General features: G+C 28.6%; 1 pseudogene; it reads left to right on the plus strand.

The window, feature by feature from the left end:
* Positions 1-1,795: 1,795 nt before the first annotated feature.
* LOC145951968 (uncharacterized) lies at positions 1,796-5,402 on the plus strand (annotated as a pseudogene).
* Positions 5,403-6,094: the final 692 nt, after the last annotated feature.

Below are 6,094 nucleotides of genomic sequence, written 5' to 3' on the forward strand. Positions count from 1 at the left end.
AGAACACTAATTTTACTATTTTGAAAAGTACTTTTCGAAACATAAAATTAGTGTTCCATAAAGTATTTTTCAGAACAAAATCTTAAATGTTGTGCTCTCCAAAAGTGCATGTGAAAGGGGAGAAATTGTTTGGAGGAAAAAGTGCACGTATAGCTTGATACTCTCGACATTATTGAGAAAGTCAAATGGTGCCTACAACATCGTCACATACCAATTTTAGAACTTAGGTGTGTGTTAAAATTGAATGAGGAGAAGGAAAGGGTAACAATGTGAAAATTAAAAGAAGAAAAAGGGTAATATAAAAACTAAAAGAATTAAAACTACCCAAAAAAAATAGGTGAGGGTGAGGTTGAGTGAGCATGTGAAAACTACTAGAAGAAGAGAATGACGTGTTTTGAAAAGAAAGAGAAAGTGTTAAATTAAATCTTGGAGGTGTAAAATAAGAAAGTAAAAGTAAAAAAGATTAAGAATATTGTTTTAAAAGTTATATTTTAATAAAAGGGAAAAGGAACATATTTATATAAATATTTTTTCTTGTTCGTTACCTAGGAGTATTTCCCATCAAACACAAAGACAGTCTCTCACGAGAGATTGACAAACACCAAATAGGTAGACATCCTCTTTCAACTTGAATTTTCTTTATTCATAAGAGTTAAGAATTAAACTCTGACTACTTGGTTAAGTGACGTGCATCCCTGTCATGCACACCAGTCCAAATTGGTTATATATATATATTCCAATTTTTCTTAGAAAACAACAACAATATCTATAATATTAGATTTAAATTTTATCTTTTTCAAATTTATCTATACAAAAATATATTTATTATAAAAATTAATACCTTCCAAGATGAACACAAACATATGGACGATGCTTTATGGTACTTTCTAGGTTTTTTGTTTTTTTTTTATCAACAATGATAATGTTACACTTTTTTAATTTTATAAAAAAATTAATTAACTTTTTACCGGGTAATTAAGGCTGTTATAATAACAAATTAGGAATGTGAAAGAAACATTAGTATTTTATCTAAATTATAAAAAGAAGAATGATATATACTAACATTTGTAAGAGAAGTAATAATGAGATATGAACAAAGACCAAACACAAACACGAGTAAATAGAAATCGACTGCCTTGTGATATCTCACTCATGCCAATCCAGTAATCAACTAATACTTGTTTGATTAAACTATTTGGAGAAGAAGGGCAAAACAAAATGACTTTTCCCATTTTTATTTTTCTTTTACGGCGGAGGATAATAAATAAATCAATGACTTAATTGTTATGAATAATAATTTTTATTTCAATTACATTTTTTTATTTTGACCAATCATTTCTTTGTTAATAAATTTTGATGAACTTTGGTTCTTGATGCTCAATATCACTTATTATATTTAATTTTATATTATATGTAAATACATCGTTAATGTTGATTTCATTTTGGTTTCATCATATTCCATTCATGACATAATTTGAAATCTTTTTGTTTTCACAAATTTTAGATATCTGAGTCCTTCTGAAATTTATTAATTATGTCAGGAAAATCTTTTAAACTTTTTATATTCTTGATTTTACCATCTTGATTTTTAGCTTCTTTTCTAAATGAAAAATTTCTTATATTTGGAATCAATAAGTCTACCATGTTTCATGCGTATTTGAGACTTTTTATAATATTGTCCAACAAGGACATCAATTTTGTTGGAGCATTAATTGGTATATATATGATTTAACCATGGGGATCAAGATGAGATAACGATAATCATTTCAACTGATGTTCTGATGAAATCACGCTAATGAGGTCAAGAGGTGACACATTGAAGGATCCCAAAAAGAATGGACTAGATTGGTTGTTTTAGAGCCTGGTGGGCTTGGTGGGCCCAAGCTGCTCTTCACTTGGGCCACACATTGAGATACCCTACTTGTATATATTATATTAGTATATGTTTCATATGTTTTGATTTTGTATTTTGGACCATATAGATTAGGGTTTTTGAATGAATTTGAACGTGAAAATGAAGGAAGAACCAGAGGTAGTCGAAGACGACCTCAAAGATCTGCATCAGGAGTTTGGCGATCATTGAGGTAAGGGAGGAGTGAGGGTCTCGCTCTGAGGTATAGGTTATCTACAAGATAGCGAGATTGATTCTCAATCCCATTTTTTTTTGTGTATGGTGTATGAGGGATAAATCTTGATCTTGATTGTAATCGTGAATCTGTGTTATATGTGAATCTTTATGTATTTTAATTATGATAATAGGAAATAATCATGTGTTTGATCTGTATAATTCTCTCTATTTTGAATCTATAAGTGTTTGTGAGTTCTCGAGTGGAACCCTAAGAATGGAATAAACTAAAAGAATAGAAGTAATGAATATGAACAGGTGAAATTAATGTTGGGATCGTGTAATTGATGGTATAACATAGTAGTTTTAGGCTTTAATCTATATTTTTACCAATTGGATTGGGATAACTGAGTTTGGATGTGAGTTGTGCTTTATTCTAAAAATATTGGTACGAATGAACCTCAATATTTATGTGATTTCTCTATATGTGATTTCTCTATATGTGATTAACCAAATTGAGTTATGATTGTTGGATTAGAAAATAGACATTTGAAACTACAATTTATACTCAAGAATAACATAAAAATGTTTAGTAATTACTAAGTTATGTGAGTTAAAACATGAGCGTTATGTTCTGTGCGCAAAATGCAATTTGTGATTTTTCTTAGCCTTGTGAGGAGATTTAAATTATCAAATTAGGTTTTGTAATCTTCATAATAGTTTTAGCCTTGAATGTTAGATTTCCAATTCCATTGGAATCACCCAAAAAGGATGTTTAGAACTCAAGTTATGATCAAATTAGTGAGTAGATGCAAAACAATTAAAATTAGGTTGAAATGCTATGATATTGTAATTTTAAAAAATAATAGATGATAGAATTAATTCTTGAGATTAACATAGAAGTTGTAGATAATTTTCTAATCCTTCAACTATAATTTAGATAAACTTAATATCATAAGTATAATTCTAAATATTGTGTTTAAACCCTGCAATGTCGTAGAAACTTAAGAAGATATAGTTGGTTAGTTGTAATGATGACTTGTTTTATCTTTTAGTGCTTAATCTTGGAAGTAATTGCAGTTTCCTATATCAATAGTTAAGAAAGATAATGCTTGAGATGGGGTATTTATGAATACGTTATGAGTGATGAGTTATGATAAAGGTATGGATTTATGTCTTAAAAACTTGTGTTTGAGTCCTTATGCTTGTCTAAGATATGAGATGCTTCTATGTCATGTGCATTATATGAAATATTTATGCATGAAATGAGAACTTCATATATGTGATATGAGATAATATGCTTGATGTGATATGAAATGTTAAAGTTTGACTTGAGAATGTTGTGTGCAACATTTGAAACATTGGTGAATGATGAGATGTGAGATGATGACAATGTGTGATACGATAATGAATCAATGATGATATGGTATGCGAATGACTTGAGTTTGTGATAAAGCAATGTGATGTGTACTAGTGGTTATGATATGATGAGAATTGTGCACTAAGTCTTGTACATGAGGCATGCATCATATGCATGAAATATTTTATAACTATATACAAGATTTCGCCTTCAGGCAGTGGCCTTTGGCTAGTGAGCCTTCAAGTGGTGGCCTTCAGTCAATGAGCCTTCAAGTGGTGGCCTTTGAGCAATGTTAAAAAATCAATTCCAAATTTATTTAATCCTATTACTGATAATAAAGATTTTTTTACCAATGAAAAGTATTTTGTTTACTTACTATATTTGATATCTTAACTAATTATTCATTATGATTCATAACTATGGTAGATGAATAAAGGAGTATATTTTAACAAGTAATGCAAACAATTCAAAATCAACAAGATGACAGATTTTTCTTATATGGTTATATATGGAGGCATTGGAAAAAATTTCATGTGGAATACATTAGCTTTTATATCAAGATCTTAATGACAAATTGTGCTAACAGTAGTATCCAATGGTATAACATCTTTCTTATTGCCTATGGGTAAAACAACTTGCTCAAAATTCAAAATTCTAGCTCCCACTTTGGATAACACAATTTGTAACATTCACCAAGGAAGTGAACTTGCTAAGTTTCTCAAATTAACAAAGTTGATTATATGGGATAAAGCTCCAATGACACATAAATTTTGTTTCGAAACACTTGATAAAACCCTTAAGGATATCATGAGAGTGGGTAATGACAATACCTTAGTCTTTGGAGAGAAAGTCATTATATTTTGTGGAGACTAGAGATAGATTTTACTAGTCATTCCAAGAGGGAGTTATTATGATATTATGCATGCAAAAATTAATGCACCATATTTCTTGGATTACTATCAGGTATTAACTTTGACTAAAAATATGTGCTTACTAATAAACTTGAACAACACATCTACTTAAAGCTCAATGAATTTTCATATTGGATTTTGGACATTGGAAATGGAAAACTATCTAAACCAAATGATGTTTATGTTTCTATTAACATTCTAAAAGAAGTTTTTATTACAAATTTTAATGATCCTATAAATGCAATCATTTGAAGCATATATCCTGATTCATTAAAAAATACAAAGATGAACAATTATTGAAGTTTAGAGCTATTTTGGCATCAAGAGTTGAGGTTGTCGATCAAATTAATGATTATGTTCTATCTTTGATTTCAGGTATTGCTTTTAATATGTTGATTAAACTATATCATGTAGAATTATAACACTAAATACATTTTTCAGTTGTTACTTAAGGTAATTATATTAAATTCAATTGATTTTAGGTGATAAAAAGGAATATCTAAGTTCAGACTCGATTGACAAGCTTGAAACAATTGAAAATCAAACATTTGAAGCACTTACAAGTGGATTTTTGAAATCTCTCAAAACATTCAGACTTCCTTATCATAAGATAAAATCAGCCTTGGAACACCAATTATGTTATTAAGGAATATAGATCAATCTAATATTTTACGCAATGGTACTAGTTTTGTTGTCACAAGACTAGCTAATCATGTCATTGAAGCAAGAGTAAGAGTTATAACTGGCAAAAAATTAGGGAACATAATCTACATATCAAGGATGTCCATGTTTCCTTCTTAATCTCCATGGCCATTCCAACTTTGTAGGAGACAATTTGCTATCATTTTCTCATATGCCATGACAATCAATAAATCACTAGGTCAAGTCATTGGAAAATGTTGGATTGTACTCGCCTAAGCTAGTTTTTAGCCATAGACAATTATATGTGACAATTTCTCGAGTTCAATCTAAATCTAGATTAAAGATTTTAATCCATGACAAAGATAGACAATCATTAAAGACAACTACCAATGTTGTCTTCAAAGTGGTCTTCCAAAATTTATAGCAGGCATTATATATCTAACCCAAAACTAACTATAATATCATATTTTGAATCTTGTTAGGCATCAACCTTTACCATTTTTAACATGAATCTAATAGAAAAATAATTAACTTGTATAGACCTTTCTAGTTTGAATATGCATATGTCTAAACTTTTACTCACATTTAAATTTTACATCAAAGTTGTTTTTAATAATCCTTTACAATATATTCAATTATTACAAGTTGTCATTGATTATGTTAATTTGATATAAATTTATAATATATGACAACTTACCAAATTTAATACACCATTTATCGTCACATATTTTAATAAGTTATTATTATTATTTATTTGTAGGATAAATATGTTAGTGTAGTATCGAAGTTTGACAACAAAGAATTTTTTGGATGAACATTATTTACTAAAATAAGTTGCTTCATCTATGTTGAATTTTCACACACAATCTAGTTTTAATCTTTTTGATCTTCCCCCCCCTCTAATGTAGTTTACTTGTTATTTAAAGTTTTGACCGTTTTAATAGGGTGTACCAAAAAAAATGCTATTTTGTTCTCATTAAACATAAATATCATAAAACAATACTTATTTTATGAGTTATACTAAGAAAAATAATAGACAAACCAATAACGATTTGTGCATTTGTACAAATTACTTAGTAATTTTTATATAAAACAATAAATGGAATGATTTAATTA

Source organism: Cajanus cajan, chromosome 9 (assembly GCF_000230855.2).
Source record: "Cajanus cajan strain Asha chromosome 9, NIPB_CcT2T_4, whole genome shotgun sequence".
In the NCBI taxonomy this organism is placed as follows: domain Eukaryota; kingdom Viridiplantae; phylum Streptophyta; class Magnoliopsida; order Fabales; family Fabaceae; genus Cajanus; species Cajanus cajan.